The sequence below is a fragment of the Lissotriton helveticus genome, chromosome 6 (genome assembly GCF_964261635.1).
Source record: "Lissotriton helveticus chromosome 6, aLisHel1.1, whole genome shotgun sequence".
Lineage (NCBI taxonomy): Eukaryota > Metazoa > Chordata > Amphibia > Caudata > Salamandridae > Lissotriton > Lissotriton helveticus.
This window is the reverse complement of record NC_136067.1, coordinates 2114537023-2114557320: the sequence shown is the minus strand read 5'-3', so window position 1 is coordinate 2114557320 and position 20298 is coordinate 2114537023.

Genomic DNA, 20298 nt, shown 5'->3' with positions numbered 1-20298 from the left:
GGTGCGAGGCAGGTCCGGATGCAGGTGAACTTGCAGGCGTGGCAGCTGAAGGGTCCGTGGGTGTGCTTCGGAGTGGCTCGGTAGCATCCGTGGGTCCCGCCGGTGTTGAGTGCGATGAGTGTTGCGGCGTCGTAGGACAGTCGGGTCGTCTTCCGTCGGTGGGGGCCAGGGGTCCTGGCACTGGGCGTGGTCCAGGCGCGGACGGGCTTACCTTTGGCGCGCCTTCGGCGCACAATCGGCGCGCCCACTGCGCGTGACCGCTGCGCGTGACCGCTGCGCGTGACCGCTGCGCGTTCGCACGGTCGCCATATATGGCGAAGTGCGAGGGAGGGCGGAGCAGCTGGGAGGCGGGAGCGGGGAGGGTACAGAAAGAAAGGGGGCGTGGTTAGCGGCGGTGGCGGGAAGCGGGGAGCGGGTGGGAGGAGACCGGGGGGAGCGGGAATCAGGCGATAGAAACAGTTAAACAGTAACAATTATACAATTACACAAAGCAAAGCAATACAAATGAGCAAAAAGCTCTTAAGCAGCGGGGGACACAGCAAAAAACGACAGCAGGTCAGGCGAGCACAGTGAGACCACGCCGCTCGGTGGTAGGGGGCGTGGCCACACGGCGGCGGCCGGGGCAAACGAGGCAGGCAGGCGGGGAAGCACACGCAGCAGCTGGTGGCCGTGCGGCGCGGGGGGTGTCCTAAACTAATACTTATACCCCAAAATGTCTTTGTTCTCTTTGTGCAAGGGTCTCTGAGCCCAGTCCAAGCCAGTTCTGTCCTCTCTGGTGCAGCTGCCCAGCAGGAGGTGGAGGCAGCATTGTGTAAGGCAGACAGACAGGCACTATTCAGTTGCAAGGGAAATCTTCTCCCACCACTCGAAATGCAGACCGGGCCTACTCAGGTGCTAGTGAGAAATCCTACTCCTACTCTGAATGCAGCCCAGGTCTATTCAGCCCAGCCCTGACTCATTCAGGAAAGGTGGGACACACATGAACCCCCCCGGTGGCTGTCTCAGAGAATGCACCTCACCAGCCCCAGACACTCCAAAAGAGACAGTCAATACACAAACAGACAGTGGCACACAGATTGGTTAAACAAGAAAATGCCTACTTCTAAAAGTGGCATTTTCAAACACACTGACTGAGTCGCTTTACAGATAAAGGTACTTCACCCACTACAATAGTTAATAGTCTCAATAAATAGCGAGAAAGAGCCCATATTTATTTGTCCATTCTATTAAAACCAACAGGTTACACCGTGCCCAGCCCTGATGAAAATCCAGCGACATAACAATGGGATTGGAAACGCGTTGGCTTTTCCTTTTCATTCACAAAGGGCTTTTCACTAGTCAATGTCTACCTAGTTTTCTGAGGAGGCCTTCGCCTAAAGGTTTAGCCCCACAGAAAAACTGCCCTTGTGATAGCAGTCCTAACTAACTAAGGCGTTAAGTAGCAAGCTTCAGGATTGCTTGTTATAACTGATTACACTGGTGTAATTATTACATGTTGTTATTTAATGTTTGTAACATTATTTGTTGTAGCTTGAACAATTCATGTCTCTTGTTCACTATTCTTCAACTGTTAATTGTTTAAAAATATTGGATATAAACTGATTGTGTGTCGCGCTCAGACATATGTAATAGTAAAAAAAGAATTTAAGTACATAAAAAATGTATGTGATAAAAGTCACATTTTGCCTATGAACAGTGTGGTCTAGGCACTAAGTCTGCTTAAATAAATAGCAGCATTCTAAAGTGGTAGCCAGGTGATCTTCTTTCTTTCTTAATAATTTTGATTGTTCTACCTGGTACCTTATGGACAAGGCCCCTCTGCTTCCTGGTTCATTAGAGCGGGATCGCCCGCGAGGGTCTAGCATTTCAATAGCTTTCTTTGCGAGCAGCACAAACTACGAAGAACAGGCAACCATAAGCCTGTCAGATAATGTCTGAGGAATACACATTATCTTTCTCAGAAGCCCATATACAGAACTTAATTGCAGGACCATCTCATTTCTCGTCAATAAAAACTACTCAGTTCCAATGCGAATCAGCAAAATGAGACAGATAAATTGATTTGACTCAATAAAAAACATATTTGGACTGAATTGCACAGACTCTTTACTTGAGCACCTAAAAGCAGGCACCATACCTTGGGGCCTACAGGTAAAAAACGTGCTGGTTACTTTTAATGAAGACAGTAAAGTAAAGGTTTCCCTTGGTAAGTTTCTTCACTAATCAAGCCCACATTTTGATATTGGACATTTACACTAAACAAAATATAACAGAAACATATATATATAAAAAACTTATTTCAAATTTATTATTTTGTTAAAAACATAGAAAAATCACACAGTAAAAGCATATATAAAAAGTACAATTCTACTTCACACAAGATTTGTCAACATAAAATACTACCTATACAAATATACTAAACAATGCCCTTAAATTCATCAATAGAAAACACAATACAGGGGAGAGACAGAAGGTTGGGACAGTATCATTTGTCATTGAAATTTAGCTCATCGAGTATTACAATCTCAAAGCACCAATCCTGGGTGCTTTCAAATCTTGCGGCCTGCAGGTTTGGCACGGTTACCCAATTAAGCAGTTTATGTGGCGTCGCCGCGTTTCGATGGCTTAGGGTTCAAATTTGTGCCATCTTTTTCAAGACTATTTCTTTATATGTCTCTCTCTAGTTAGGCGGCACTGGTTGGTTGCCTTGTGGTTTGAGAACTCCTGTGGGTAAACATATTTCTGTCAGTGTTTGTTTTCTCAAAAAATCACCACACCATTGTTTAACCTCACATTACATCTTATTTGGGTGCCTTATATTTCAAGTAAACCCAACCTAGAGCTATTCAGTATTAGCCATGGTTTTCCCATATTCACTACGAATATAGTTTCTTTTATGAAAAATGAGCTTCACCTATGGGTTAACTTTCCATGGATTATCAACTCTTACATCTTTGATTTTTAAAAAAGAACATCTAATGTACGTTGCATGTTATTTAGACCCAAAAGATAAATTGTTAGGTCCATGATTGTAATCCCGCTTGAGCCACATTTTGCTTCATCAGTATACGAATATCAGTAAAACATCATTTCATCACCATTAGCATGTCCAATATTATTATGTGTGCTTTAAAGGTAAATATTCCCATTCAGCTTAGGAAACCACAGAGTCGCTTACTTTTTTTCCCCTTACATTGCGACTGACCTAACACCCCTAGGGATGTCATAAGTTCATAAATTATGACTGTGGGATGTTTTTTACCTTTATCTCATGATTATTGTGGGGTTCTTCTCAATATTGAACATCCTCATCGGGGACTCTAAGAGATGGTCTGAAAAATAGATTATTTTTCCTTTTTTATTAGGGTGCAGGCACTTTTTTAATCGCACTTGTACCATCTTTATGTGCGTATATCTATGTACATACACACACCACTTCTCTCATTTAATATAGTTGTTACCTGGGTATTTGATGTGGTCTATTTATATCAATTCCTCATGGGCCACTTTGTTGACCTTTGGCACGAGTATGATGGATTAAAATCTATGTAAAAAAGAATATTTTCCTTTTTTAATAATCTGTTTATTCTATAGTGTTTTATTATTAAAAAGCCCACATTTAATTTGTTCTGGCGTTTGGCAATTGTTTGCGGTTACCTGCTGAGTAGATTGTTGCTCATTAAGGTTTTTCCGCCCTCTGGTTTTCACACTACTGCTGACCCTTATGTAGTCCCGGTTTCTATCCGTGTTCGATTTTATCTATAAAAGATTAGTATAGGTTTGACATTTTCTTGGGCGCTATTTGATAGTTATCCTAATTCTATCCTTATACTTATAATTAACCCACCTTATTGGCAAGATTTAGGCGTCTTGACGGAGTGGACAGTTAGGGCTGTAAGGTGAAAAATACCTGCATGGGGTACAAAAAAAGGGAAACAAAGGGCTGATTTAGAGCCTAATGTTTCTAATTTTAATTTTGAAAAGAATATCCTCTTAGAAAGCTAGAGGACTTCGGGGCTCCGGGCTGTCTTACCGGTTTCGTATAGTTTCCTCAGCTGGTCCACTCCCGATCCGCATTCCTTCGTACTTCCTGTGATCTCCGTGAGAAGGGCACTAGTTCCCTCCTCCCTCAGCTGTGTCTTTTTATACTTAACGGGTTGTTGGTGGGGGCGGTTTTATTGAATCCACCTGGTTTTTGTTAGTAACTCGCCGGTATTCCGCGTTCGAGGATTGTTGTGCGTTTCATGCCTCGTTATCGTTTTGTGCGCGTCGCGCATGCTACGTCGTCATCGTGCCCACTATTATTTCCTGACACTAAGCCTCGTTTTCGATTCCCGTCAAGCCTCACTCTGATATTCTATTTCGTTTTTCGTATGTTAGGCTACATGTAGATATTCCGAATTTTTACAAAGAAAGTTATTTTACCAATGTTGTCACGGCTATTTAGTACTCAGTGGGTAATTGAATCGGTTCATAATAAAAAAAACTCACAATTATATTTACTTGCCACATGCGCCCAATTTTGAATAGGACTACCTCTTTCATTGATTCTTATGTATATAGATTATGTCTTTAGTTAAAGGAAATTGTTTTTTATTGATCTCATATTTAAGAGTCATCTCTACTCTTGATATCTTATTAAGTATTCCTGATTTTATTAAATAGTTATCGAAATATGGGATTCTATAGCCTCATCAAATTGTTCAATTATTGGCAACAATTTTCATCCAGTCTTCTTTTGAGTTTAGCCCTTTTTCCACAGTGTCTAAAAAACACATATACCATTGTTCACGCGTTTTCCTGATCGCTTCTAAATTACCACCTCTTTTGCTTATGTTTATTCTTTCTAGGATGAACCACGTAAACGCGTTACAGTCATGGTTCTCCTTTTGATAGTGATAGGCTAAGGGCGCATTTTCCTTTTTGTTTTTGATTGAGGATCTATGTTCCAATAGTCTTATTCGGAGCTCCCTGCCGGTTTCACCTACATAGCCCAACCCGCAGGGGCAGACCAGCAGGTATACTATATTTTTGCTCCTGCAGTTGTTTAAGCTTTTAGGAATTAAGGTTTTGCCATTGAAGATCAGTTTCTTAGTTACAATGCAATTGGGGCAGATTGAGCATGAGCCACATTTGTGGTTCCCTATTGCCTTTTTATTGTCCACCAAGGTTGTTTGTACATTATTGGCTGGATTTTTATGTCTTAACCAGTGCATTTTTAATTGTTTTGTTGCGCCGGAATGAAAACAATGGTTTGGGTATTGGTACAGTTTGGCCATTGTTAATAATTTTCCAATTCCGATTGACTATGTTTTTTATTTTGTTAATAAGGCTGGAGTATTGACTTACAAAAACAATCCTCCAAAAAGTTGTTTTTCAATACTAGTTCTACACACCCTAGAATGAAATCTCTATTTCCACCTCCAAGGTCCTCATCTTGAAGAATGGATGATAAGACTTGAATTGTATGGTCTTGGGGAATGTTGGTATAAAGCGCTTCGATATCTAAGGTGACCAATAGCTGGGTCACCTTATCGAAGCTCATCCCTTCAAATATTGAGATAGTATGTGCAGTGTCCTTTAGATACGACTGTTGTTGCTGAACTAGAGGGCGCAAGAAAAAATCAGCGTATTTACTTAGGGGCTCCAATAAGGACCCCAAACTGCTCACTATGGGCCGCATAGGTGGATCAAGGGTATTTTTATGAATCTTGGGCAACCCATAGATTGCCGGAATAATAGGATTGTCATTAAAGAGAAACTTGTATTCATCTTCACAGATCCAATAATTGTCTCTACCATAGTTTAAGAACATAGCTACCTCTCTTTTTAATGCATCTAACATCCTGAACGAAGCAGGAATATAATGTTCTTTAACGTTTAGGAGTGTTTTCATTTTGTTATCATAGTCTACAGTAATGAAGACCACGACCCCACCGCCCTTATCGGCGGGTTTTATTGTCACTTGATCACAATCTTGTAGATTTTTAAGGGCCGTTCTGTGAAATTTCAATAGGTTGTTGGACTGTGACTGAGTATTTTCTAGACTGTTTTTAATTACTATTTCCACTATTCTTTCGAACAATTCAACATTTTTATCAACCTGGTTCAAATTTGGATTTGGGTTTAAAACCTGTTGTATTGGGACCAGGTTCATATACCTTGTCGGAGAAAAAACTGTTGAGCCTAATTTTTCTAAAAAAAATTTGAGGTCCTTTTCTAATTCTAACTTATTGGGAGGGGCTGTTGGCGCAAAACTAAATCCATATTTTAGAACCTCATTTTCCTCTTCAGATAACATTCTATTCGAAAGATTAATGATGGGGAATTGGTTTACCTCCAGTATCTGGCGTTCCTTGTTTTCAAGTAATTGGGGCTGGTCTGATTTTGAGGTGCATGGTTCCTCATCTGTTCTTCTCTGGTGAAGTTCCGATAACCTCTCCTCCCCCTGTAGGGGCGGTTTCCTAAAAAAGAATTGGGCTCCTGTTGGCGATTGGAGGCCATTCTCCCTATTTGTTCGTTTGTTTGATCATCCTCATCACTGGACCCGGATGTTTCTGAAAATGTTACTCTTTTATTTCCCCCTCGCGAGTACATTTGTTTAGGATATTGGGGTCTTTCCCATCTTTGGTCATTTTTGTTGGTGTAATAATCTTTGTTCAAGAATGGGTACACTAATTCTGCACTGAACTTTTCAATATCCTTCCTAAGTTTGATAGATTTTTTGTTTGTTAGGTACTCCTGGTAACTTTCTGTCTCTTGTGTTAATTCGTCTAATTTCTTTTTTATATCTTCAATTAATGAATTCTGTTTAAATGCTGTTTCTAGATCCTCTAGTTGTTTTCTTTCAAGAATCATTACACCTTGGGCTGTCTCAATTATCAGAATAAGCCAATCCCGGCTACACCGGTTGGCGATGTGAGTCCAGACTTCTAGGAATTTTTCATTGTCAGTGAATAGGCCTGGTTCGTTTCTGATACGTAATCCCAGGGGTATGACACCTGCTCTTAGGTATCCTGTTAGGAACTCGGCATGCAGTTCAGTTCTTATTAGTTTTTTCTTCAGATTCAGAATTTTAATTAGGTCTTCATGTCCATCCTTACTATTTATCATAGTGCTTCTAATTTGAGGATTTTGATTTAGCATTTTGCTTAACTGGTCCTCTGTATATCCAAATGTTATAAATGTATCCATTATTATAGTTAACCCCAGAAGAATTATTGGTGGTTTCAAATTTTTAGCTCACTCAGTTTCTATAAATTACTGGGGCTATTTATATGAACCTCTCCGGTTCAAAAGAACCGTGCTCAAAATGTTAAATTGGAAGGAGAGAGACCCCCGTAACCAGGGGAATAGGGTACTTGTCAACAGTAAAGTAAAGGTTTCCCTTGGTAAGTTTCTTCACTAATCAAGCCCACATTTTGATATTGGACATTTACACTAAACAAAATATAACAGAAAAATATATATAAAAAACTTATTTCAAATTTATTATTTTGTTAAAAACATAGAAAAATCACAAAGTAAAAGCATATATAAAAAGTACAATTCTACTTCACACAAGATTTGTCAACATAAAATACTACCTATACAAAGATACTAAACAATGCCCTTAAATTCATCAATAGAAAACACAATACAGGAGAGAGAAGGAAGGTTGGGACAGTATCATTTGTCATTGAAAGTTAACACCCCTAGGGATGTCATAAGTTCATAAATTATGACTGTGGGATGTTTGCTCATTTTTCATAAAAGAAACTATATTCGTAGATGTAATGTGAGGTTAAACAATGGTGTGGTGATTTTTTGAGAAAACAAACACTGACAGAAATATGTTTACCCACAGGAGTTCTCAAACCACAAGGCAACCAACCAGTGCCGCCTAACAAGAGAGAGACATAAAAAGAAATAGTCTTGAAAAAGATGGCACAAATTTGAACCCTAAGCCATCGAAACGCGTCGACGCCACATAAACTGCTTAATTGGGTAACCGTGCCAAACCTGCAGGCCGCAAGATTTGAAAGCGCCCAGGATTGGTGCTTTGAGATTGCAATACTCGATGAGCTAAATTTCAATGACAAATGATACTGTCCCAACCTTCTGTCTCTCCCCTGTATTGTGTTTTCTATTGATGAATTTAAGGGCATTGTTTAGTATATTTGTATAGGTAGTATTTTATGTTGACAAATCTTGTGTGAAGTAGAATTGTACTTTTTATATATGCTTTTACTGTGTGATCTTTCTATGTTTTTAACAAAATAATAAATTTGAAATAAGTTTTTTATATATATGTTTCTGTTATATTTTGTTTAGTGTAAATGTCCAATATCAAAATGTGGGCTTGATTAGTGAAGAAACTTACCAAGGGAAACCTTTACTTTACTGTTGACAAGTACCCTATTCCCCTGGTTACGGGGGTCTCTCTCCTTCCAATTTAACAATACTTTTACAGAAGACCCAGTGTACAGAAAGAGTTTTAGCTTCATTTCCACCAAATGCATCAGGGACCTTATGGTCCACACAATCGAAATGACACAAAGACTTTGTCTAAAAGAAAAAGAAGAAATGGACACTCTAATTACAGCTATTCAAGATAATCATAATGCTTCTGAAGCAAAAGCTCTTTCAGAAAAAATTGAGAAAGAGATCCAAATTTTCACGGATAACACTATCAACTTCAGAACATCAAAATTTGAGAAGGATTTAAAACCCTTCAATATAGAAACTCCTTATCTAAAAGAGGATTATTACTCGCAGGTTGAAGAACGTCCAGGTCTCTCCCAATATCAAGGTCGATCCAAGAATACATTTTTTACCTTTCCTGAAACTTCTTCATCCGACTCATCGGGAGACTTAGACCCATGAGAAGGACCATCAAAACGGACAAATACTTTTTTAGAATAGGGCGAGTCCAAAAACCGAGTCAGATTCAAACCACAAGCATGGGAAATGAGAATTCGGAGAAACTTTTACAAAACGTAATGGAATCTTCCATAGTTAACCTTTCACCAAAACAGTTGTCTATTCATAAAAAGTCAGTCTTAGAGCTTGGAGTGAAATTCATTCCAGTAACAACAGACCTAGTCAATCTGAAAATCGAAGCATTCAAATTTTGCCAGAAAATCCTGCTCAAAGCCTTTTTCCACAGTAAAGAGAGCGTTAAGATTCGAGAGCCATCAGGCTTATCCAATAAATCTTCTTTCATACTCCTGGCATATACCATTCCTAAAGAGACAGTTCTATCATCTATTACACAACTTGAAAAGAAAAAGCCATACTTCAAAAGAAATATCACACGGCACCAACAAGCTGCCATCAGAGACTTACGAAATGATGATACAATAGTGGTCAAACCCACTGACAAAGGGGGGGCTCTTGTCGTGTGGTCGAAGGAGAAATACATTGCTGAAGCAAATAGCCAAATATACAATGTTGAGTGGTTGAGACAGTTGAAGGAAGACTCCACTAGTCATATACAGGGAGAAATACATAATAAACTCACATGGGGACTAGAACAAGGGATTTTGGGCCAAAAGGAGTTTAAATTCCTAAATAAAGCCAACCCACGCACCCCAGTCATTTATTTTTTACCAAAAATACACAAAAACCTCCAAGAACCATCCGGGTGAACTCAGTTCTGGAGCCAATTGCCAAATATGCGGATGTCTTCCTGAAACCGTTCATGAACCAAGTTACATCATACCTTAAAGACACCACAGATTTTATCAATGAGATTGAAGGCCATCCATTTGACGTCAACAAAGAATGGATGGTCTCGTTCGACGTCACTTCTGTTTATACCCAGATCCCTCAGGATGATGGTCTGTAAGCGATAGAATTCTTTTTAGAAACTCGACCAAAACCGCAAAGAGTACCCACAGAATTCACAATGAACTTAGCAAGAATAGCACTTAAAAAAAAACACTTTCGATTTATTGACACGTTCATCATGCATGTCAAGGGGACTGCCATGTGGCGTCCCTACGCTCCGGAGATGGCGGTCCTCTTTACGGCCCTGTTTGAAGACGTTTCATTCACCACAACAACCCTTTCAGTCAATACATACAATCTTGGTATCGTTACATTGATGATATTTGGTGCCAGTGGGGAGGCAAGGCCGAACAACTATCACAATTCTATGAGTGGCTAAACACGAGACACCCAGACATCAAATTCAGCATGACTAAAAGCCAGACGCGGTTGACGTTCTTAGATGTTGAAGTTTTCCCACAAGATCAGAAATTGACAACTACATTATGTAGAAAACCCTTTGATAAAAATACCATCCTTCTTTATCAAAGTTTTCACCCGCAAAGTTTGAAAGAGAATGTTCCATACAGTCAATTGCTAAGAGTAAGACGCAATTGTTCCCGAAAGGATGACTTCATGGGGCACACTGATATCCTGTGCGACAATTTGAAGGCAAGAGGCTACCCGAAGAAGATGCTCAAACATGTCCAAAAAAGAGCATGGTATATACAGAGAGAAAAATTATTAACTAAAAAAAACAAAAAACCTCTCAATAAGCTAGTGTGCGTGAAAAGATACGGTCCACACACTATTAAATTCCGAAAGATCATTTTGAATAATTGGCATCTATTGTACAGATTAGAGTGTCCAATGGAAAGACCATTATTTACACTAAAGAAAAATAGGTGCATCGGACAACAAATCATAAGAGCTGACCTGGGCACCTCCAAAGTCAAAACTGATTTACGAACAATATGGAACCTTAATCCAGAGAAAGGAGACCACAAATGTGGTAATTGTACATCACGCACCAACACAGTGGAAGGGATAGAGTTTGAATTCAACTATATTAAATGGACTCACAAAGAGTTCACAAATTGCAAAAGTAGAAATACAGTATATGCAATTATGTGCCGATGCCCCAATCTGTACATTGAAAAAACCAATTAACAAATAAATCAAAGACTGACCCAACATCGGTCTAGAATTAAACAAAAAGTGTTGACAGCACTAATGGTTCAACAATTTATTGACATGAATCACACTGAAAAAGATCAAGTGGACAGTGCTCTCGGGTATCAAAATCCCACACCGAGGAAGAAGTGTGGAATCAATACTTCTCAAGCGAGAAGCCTATGTAATATTAAAATTCAACCGTGTAGTAGACGGGTTAAACGAAATGACAGAACATCAACAAACATTGCGTTGAGCCCTCTGTACTTATGACGGACCATTTAATTCATTTGCTTAACCAAATTCTAAACAAGCTTTTTATTTTCCTCCAGTAAATAAAGTTCTGTTGTATACATAATTTGTTTACACTAATTAGTCAACCACCACAGGAATGAGGTTTTTTTCAAAATGAATATACACTCAGAGTAGGTAAACCGTCGTGGCCACACCTCCTTCCAAACACAGAAACGACAACTCCTACAATGCTTTGCTCTGACATAAGCACTTCCTGTACAAAGGTATAAATGTAAGGGGTAGTCTCCGCGCTCACGCTCGATACAACAGAACGGCAGGACGACCGTTAAGGCATGACACAAATTATGAGTTAAGGAAAGGTCCACTGACCCTGTTAAAGCGTTAGTGAGAAAATATCCTAAGGCGCACGAACTAAAACATTCATTTGTGTTTCTCTTCCTCCTTTGATTAACTGAATCAAATACGTGTCAAAGGTTTCCCCCATTTCCGAATACAAAGATTCCCAAGAGAGCGCACACTATTGTAAGTAGGTCCAAACGTGGCATAAACATACATAATGCAACAGCACACCACTTTTGTGTGCATTATTCAGATTAGCAAATATGTAACACAGGGTATTCTTTTAAACAGAAGGTGCCACAAACGAGAAGCACCCTTCGCACAGCGTGAGGGAGAAAGCCACTGACACGCTCTGAAGTAAGTTTAAAAAAAAAAAAGCCCATCCATACGATTCTCTTTTACTGCTTTTGTTGCAGGGATTCCGTTCCTATACAGAACTGTGCATAGAGACCTAGGGCCTCAGTGAATTAGGGTGTACCAAAACTCACCTTAGTACCTAACATCCACTACCAGACTAGCATCAGGGACTCATCGGTTCTTCATCCTATAGTGAAAACCCCAATGATTAGTCAACCCAGAACATGGAACTTAGGATACCTCATGTAAGGTGGAAACAAGAACACTCTTTCGTTATACTATCATATCAGTCCAAAACAAGGAGTAAATGAGACACAAATAAGTTTGAAATGTTTATTTCTAACAAGGTGTTCTCATGAGCAGCATCTTTGCTAGTATAAGTAAACATGTTATAACAAGCAAGGTTGTCAGCATTGTTACTATTCCATAAAATACAAAGGGAGAAAGCATGTTATAATGCTAAAGGGAAACAGGTTATACATATACCTATATTTCGCCTTCCCTAGATAGCAAGTTATTTTATAACTAACTAGCAGCCCGCCCCAGCGTTGCCTGGGGCAGAAAGGGGCTGGGGGCAGTACACCCGCTCCCGCCCGACCCCCTCCCGCACCGACTCCCTCCCGCCCGACTCACTCCCGCCCCCTCCCGCCCCGACTCACTCCCGCCCCCCTCCCGCCCCGACTCACTCGCGCTCCGACATTTTCCTTTACTGCTGCCTCCTTCTTGCCTCCCCCTGCATCACACAGTCTCGCACTGAACTTTCCCTTTCCTTACCTGTGCCGCCGCTCCTCACTGCACAGCCGCTTGTCACTGCACCGCCCCTCCTCCTTCGTCGTCATCACGTACTTCGCGTCGCGGTCAACACGCACGTCGCGTCGCGGCCAGCGCTAGGTCCCGGCCGGCGCTACTTTCAGGGGACTACTTTGTTTACAAACTTAATTTTTTTAATTAACTTTTTTTTTAATTTATATAGCCTATGTCCATCTACACACCCTGACATTTTCATAGATGTATCGGGTGTTTAGATTGGCGCTGTGGTTCCCGAGTTTACCTGGCCAAAAGGTGCAAGTTCTCTCTTTATAATAGTAGTATAGATAGAAGGTCTCACCGGTTTACATGGGCAGCCCCATACCTCTGGTAATCAGCATGAGTGGATCACATCATATTCTCCACAAGCTCCCAGCACACGAATGTTCTCCAAGTGTGTCTATTAATGCCCACATGTGGCCACAGCTGCATACATGTGATGGATAGAACGTGCGCTGATCAGTTAGAACAACAACCTCAGTGTCTAAAATAACCTTGACGGTGTCAGCGCATACTGTGCAGACTAAACTATCGAAGCAGGCTAGAAATGCAGCAAAACAAGTTATTCTCATGTGAAGCAAAGCATCTATCGTTTCTCTAAACACCAGCTCAGAGTGTGCCGTGTGCAAAGTAGAGCAGGCAAGGAAAAATGGCATTTAAACTTCTAATAAGCTCATGCTAACTTAATACTATATAAATGTACGGGTCATCTCCACGACATCCTCACTTGATCGGAGCACATGACGTAAACAGAATCAAATCATGAACGCAGAGTCCAAGTTTTAAAGTCAGAGTAAAGTTAAAAAATGGGCATAATTTGAGATACGGGAATACACTTTATAGTTCGGTAGAAAAAAATTTGCAACAAATGCTAATACAATTTCAATATCGAGTTAAAAAAAAAACGTACACCGCTGTACTCCTGACCTCAGTCGGGGAAAGAGCGAAGAAAAAAATAATGTCTCACTCCAATAGCGTGTATGCGCAATACGTTGCAACAGCCTCCAATAGGAAGTCATTGTTCTCATCTGAAAACATTTCAGCCATCCAATTCACCAAAGGGAAAGAGCAAGCATGTTCTTCGATCACCGGAGCCTCTAGCACCATCAGAAGACAGCTCGGGTTTACTTCAATAAAACTGCGTGCCAAGAAATCATGCGCCGCTGTGAACACATTCCAACGCCCCAAGACTCCATGCATCGCTGCAAAGGCCATAATCCCTCCGCCAGAACAGAGCATTTCATGAGCAACTAAGGGGCTCATCAGCCAATCATAATCTGCATTGGGAGACACCGTACCGCAGAGACACAAATCTAGGGCCCAGTCGAAATCACAGCTCAGGCAATGAAAGACAGGCTGAACGCATGTAAAAAAGGAAAATAGAAACGATAATCCATAAGATGCACTTAATGTAGCCAAAGGCAGCACTCGATAAAAATTAAGCATTCGGCTGCGCAGCAACCACAACCGGGACTGATTGTCGCGATCCACAGGAAGTGCATCCATTTTTAAACAAAAATAGTAATAGAAGCACACCGGCAACCACTGCGAGCATTAAGGGAAATCCACCAAACAGGCTGGAGAATATCGAATGAAAAAAGGCAGGGAATACACCAAAAATAGTTTGAAAGGAAGTGACAAGGCCACTAACAAGTTTAAAAAAATGAGCCAGCCCTGTAGTCGAGGAGGAATTAAAGATAGTATGAATTAACTCCCCAAAATGTAAGGGCATGTCCGTATTCAATAAAGCTTAGACTTCTGTGCGGGTGTTGGCCACGTGAAGGACAAATGTTTCACGAGCAGATGTGAGGGCAACTTCTTTTTGGGACAATAGAGCTCTGATTTAACTCAGTTTGTTGAACTCTGCCTCCAAGGTCAGAATCGACGGCCAGATGTAAACATCCAGCTTCCCACGCGGGGCGGAAATAAAACATTTTTACAGCAGATTACCCTTTCACTGACGGTAACTACGTAAGGATTGCCGGAAATCATCCCACAGCAATCTTCATTGTTTAATAGTAAATAACTACCATTTGCCATCAATGTAAATGTCGACTTGATAGCAGGTGTAGGTGTGCCTTTTAAAACACACGCCAGATTAGGCGCGTTCTCATTACAAGGACCATGAATTTGAATATTCCTACACACCAGGGAACGGTCAGGCGAAACTGTGCAGTCTTCCCCATTCAAATAAACTTCTTTACCCTCCCTCAGGCATCTGTATGTAAATGGCAGAGACCAAACTTCATGGAGATAAGCACTCCTCAATGGTTTATAACGGCCTATAGCATAATACTTCATACAATTATCAAATTTAAAAAGTGGCAACGGGAGTGTAATTAACCCATGTATAAGCCATACTGCAGAATTGTATTCAGCAATAGAACAAGGCAGTGGTTCTAACTTTTCAATATGCAACATAGAAAACGTTGCATCCTTCATTGACATAAACTGTTGTTTTTCAGTTAAATTAAAAGGGGCAAATAACGAGGACGTATTCATATAGTCCCATGGAACTCGCCCTGCCTTTAACGTCTGTAAAGTCCAAGCAAACTTCATAATAGAACGCAGCTGATTTTGACCATGAAATAAAACAGACATCTTCTTGTACAATACCAACTACAGACGAAACAATATTATCTAATGTGTACATGCAGGAAGAAAGCGTGTTAAGACTATTATCTACTACAGAAAGCACTTTTTCTAAATTAGCTTGATCAATAGCTCTCAAACGCAAAGCAGCTTCAACTTGCGATAGCTTCCAAATTTCATTATAAACAGCATAAATCCATCTCTTGGATCTGCCAGTTGCAGGACCTTTCACAAAGTCATTCAGATCAACATCCTCCGTCAATTCTGACAAATGCATCTTAACAGAAGCCAAAGTGGAGTGTTTGAGCCAATTCTAACACAACTTCCCTACTGAGTAAGTAGTTACAGAATGGTCACACAGGAATCTGGGATCCGTCGTAACTTGTTTATAACCAGGAGCTAGACCCAAAAAACGACGTTGACAGGAATCAGCACTTTTGTGCCAAAGCAACCAACTAGTGGGATTAATGCTTGAAATTTTAAATGAAGAATTCAGCATTCATTTTTGTAAATCCCGGATAGATAATTCTGTAAAATTATCCCATCCCTGGTATTCTCCTAAATCAGGAAAAGTAGGGGCATTTAATTTTTTAGGTGTAGCCAATCCAAAGCAAGTAGTCTGTGAAACAGTAGAATTCAAAAACAACATATGTTTCGGGATGAGACATGCACGGTGCAAAGCCTCTGTGCCTTGCACTTGCCAACTTTTAGAACCCCAAACAGATTTAAGATCAATAGTATCTTTCCACAATTCATAGCCCCCTATTGCCAACTGGTCAAGAAAGGACTTGGAATATAACAGTTTAGTGTGAGTTAGTCTAACTTTGGAAGAGGAATTTTCCTTTCACTTAAAATAAAATGCATCTTGATTTGTCTGATTAAAATCTGTAAAATATGTAAATCTCTTTAAAAGAGCCTTAGAACTGCCTTCTATAGGGGCTGGGCAATGTTCCCACTGAGTATAATTTACTACATTTCTTCTCATGTTTGCTTTATGCAGGTAATGATTGCCAAAGTGCTGGTAACCGTATAATTCACCATAATTAGCAGAATCTGAATATAAATCTTCAGCATCGAAGGCAGCAAAATATTTCAAATCTGAAAACAAAGCTTCAATAGCTTGTACATCCCAATCATCAGCACGTATATTTTGTTTAATTACATCCCCCATGGAAACTCGTAACACATTAGGGACATTAACGACTTCTATCGGACCATGAATCTGAAATTCGACTGCGCCCCAAACTATACCATCCAGGACGGGCCAGGCAGTAATATTAACATAGTCTAAATCTCTCCGGGATCTGTGGATGTGGGACGAAGAGTGCGGAGCCAATGTTCCATTAAGAGGACGTATCACAGTTCTTTCCTCTACATAATGTCCATTTACCAAACGGTAAAAATATATCACAAAACCTACGGACAAACAAAAAAATAGAAAAGAGGACCATCCAGATGTAAGTCCAAGGGGGAATCAAAAAATGTTTTTTAAACCAATGAACAAAAACAGCAATCCTGGAAGGGGTCTTGGATGTGGAAGAGGCAGTTTCAAATGAAAATCTGGACTCATTAGCTACTCGAGTCTGTAAAATCAGGCATCGATAAAGTTGTGGGATACGCATAATCAGGTTCATCAATAATTGTATCAGGAATGTCAGTTAATAAGGGATTTGAAATCACATGCATCTCGATAGTAACTTCGGGCACATTCCTAGGAGCTGGAACCAAAAGAGAATTTCTCTGCAGTGCCGGCATGGAAAATGCAGGCGCCATGCTAAGGAGTATCGGCCACTCTGTGTACCTTGACATTGTCAATAGAGATATACCTTTTTTCTTTACGACCTGGAAGTGGAGGTAAAATGACTGTTCTTGTGCCCTGCATGCCAAGTACAGGAAATGGAGCTCGATACGAGGGGCCAAATTATTTCTTGTTCTCGATCTTCTCTCGGACCAGTTCTCCAACCTTCGGGTAAGCCAGCCAACTACCGGGATCTGCAACGCAGCATCAGATGTGGAGGGCAAGTGTTCCTTTTCAAGACTGTCTCTGGTCTTTTGTAGATTCTGCAAAACATGACAATGTTCATCTACGTCATCGACCGCCATTGGGTCTAGACCCTCAAGGTCCGGGACGAACATTTTGATACCAAAGAGCATTTTGTATGGGGTCCGCCCACCCAGAGACCTTCTAGGGAGATTATTAAGTGCACGCTGTACGCCACCAAGATGGTCTAGCCAGTTCCTGCCAGTGCCTATAACTCGGGCCGTCAAAGACTGCTTTCTATCACAGTGCATTCGCTCCACAACACTATTACCCTCAGGTCGGTACGGAGACGAAAACTTGATGTGGACCCCCAGGGAACTCATGGCATCCTTGTACGCCTTAGAGGCGAACGCTAGACCCTGGTCGGAATGGAAGGTACCACATGCAAAAATCCCTACAAAGATACGCAGTCTCTTATGACAGTCCGTGAATCAGCGCTGCGTTGCGGCCACACCCAAACAAAGCGTGTGCACGAGTCCACTGCAACTAAGATGTACTTATACGCAGTATCAGAAGAAAAAGGACCGCAGTGGTCCAAATAAACACACCCAAGTGGTTTATTCAAAATGTACAACTGTGTCTGGGGTGGACGCGCAGCCGTTGAAGGCTTAATCTGCTGACAAATGTCACATTGAAGGACATAATCTCGCGTCTGTTGATACAGTTCCCGCCACCAAAAACGTGGCTGTAACTGAGTTACAGTAGCCGAAACGCCTGCATGAGCGGACGCAACACCTTCATGTGCAGCTGTAATCAGTGAGTGTCTGCGGTCTGCGTTGGGAATCACTCTGTCACCAACGTCTGGTATCTTCACAAAAGGAACATTTTTGGGACTTAAGTGATATGAGTACTTAGAAAGGGAATCCTGTAGGACATTTACTTCCATTCACAGTAGCGGCTATAGCAGCCAAGATATCATTATCAATCTTACTTTTGGAACGTGTAACTGCTGCAACCATATATGTCGATACTGCTGATTTTGCGGCCTCATCGGCTAAGCTGTTGCCAACAGCGTGTACTCCTATGCGCTGATGACCAAGAGTGTGAACTACATACACAAGCAGCAGTTGCTTTTTAAGTTCAGCCACTCGAACCCAGATCATTTTATGTTTTATTGTGCTACCTTTGGAGTCTCAATATTCATTCTGACCCCAAAAGAATAGATTATTATTGTATGACTGTACACAGTAATAATAATCAGTCACAATAAGAGTAGTCACACTAGGATCTGCGTACTCCAATGCAAGCAAGAGAGCACGTAGCTCTGCCAATTCGGCTGTACAGTCCCCTAATGTCTGTGAATGCACAACATCGGACTTGAACTCTCCATTCACCATGGTACCCACCACAATCATGCAGGCCGAGACATATGCGTGCTTAGACCCATGCGCCACTTGCACAGAACCGTCAGTGTAAATGATATAATGGAACTCTTCCAAAGGGCGCATTGTCAAGGGAGCAGGATGAACGAATTCACACTGTAAGTACTCCTGTGACTGCAAGGAAGCATCAAAGATAAACGTGACCTCCGGAGACGTCAATGACGTGGCCCATTGTATCCACCGTGGGTGCAAAGCTTTAGAATTCGGTAGACTGGCTTTCGTCACTCCCTCCAAGGCAGGATACAGGGTAACAACTAACATGCGTTTTCCCTGCGACAGTGCGCATTCCTTCAGAATCGCCATTTGCACTGCTGTCAAAACTTTTTCCACAGCGGAAAAACGCAATTCAGCCGAAGTGTTTAAGTGTGACTTGTAAGCAATAGGTACTGTGTCACCTTCATTAAAGGTAAGGTACGTGAAGCCCACCGCCCCGGTACGATTCTAATCACCAGGTTAGTGTGGTTATCACGAGTCAGTAAGAATTTTGATTCAAGAAGGTCAGCCTGCAAAGATTGCAAAAGGGCTGAATGTTCAGGCAGCCAGCATGATTTGGTAAAAGTTGGTTGTATCAAAGCATACAGAGGCTTGATACGCTGGGCATAATCGGGAATATACGTACGCCCGAAATGTTAAAATCCCAGCAAAGACTGTAGTTTTTTCAGCGTTGTTAGAGCGCGTAATTTTGCACATTTCTCCAAAAAGTGCGGGGCTAAGCCTCTGCCCTCATTATTGAGTTTGTAACCCAAAAACAACACTGTAAACTCGGCAATATGAGACTTTGCAAAGTTGAATTTATAGCCGAAGTCTGCAAAACAGCCAATTATGTGGTCCACTCGGCTCAGATTCTGCCAAAGTTGATCATCGGTGAGATATATATCATCAACATATGAACATGCATCTGGATCCATTGTTTCCAACAAGGACACTATACGGGCAGCAAACACACCCGGGCTATTTTGTAACCCATAGCTAGGACCTTAAATTTAAGCTGTCTGCCACCACTGGTAAAACTAGTCCATTGAGAACTCAATTCAGACAAGTTATGGGCAAAAAAAACATTGGAAATGTCAAGTGTAGTTTTAAAACGTTTACTCACGAGACTATCCACTAAGGCCGAGCCGTGAGTATTCTGTACTGCACAGGTACAGCAATGCAAGTTTAAATGCCGGTAATCCAATACCAAACGATATGAACCGTCAGGCTTGGTTACAGTAAAAATTGGGTTATTCATCGGAGACACACAAGTTTCTATAACTCCCTGATATTACAATTGTTCAAGGATTTCTGCCACTGGAGCTTTCGCTTGTCGTCGCATGGGATATTGAGGTTGTGGCTGTGGCATCGACCGCAAAGGAATCTAATGGTGGGGTGACAATCTATCCCAACCACAGTGAGTACTGTACAAAGCTGGCGCTAGCGCCTTAGCCCACTCTTCTGCCAAATTCTGCGCATGCTCCTTCGGGACTGTGTTCGCAAAACTAGGGAGGATTACCTCTCCCCTCTTAGAGCAGTGGGCACAAAAGGTGGGGGCCAGTCAGCCTCCGCTAACAAAATATCATAAGTAGATGTTAAATCTCGCCAAAATACCCCTTTTACAGTACG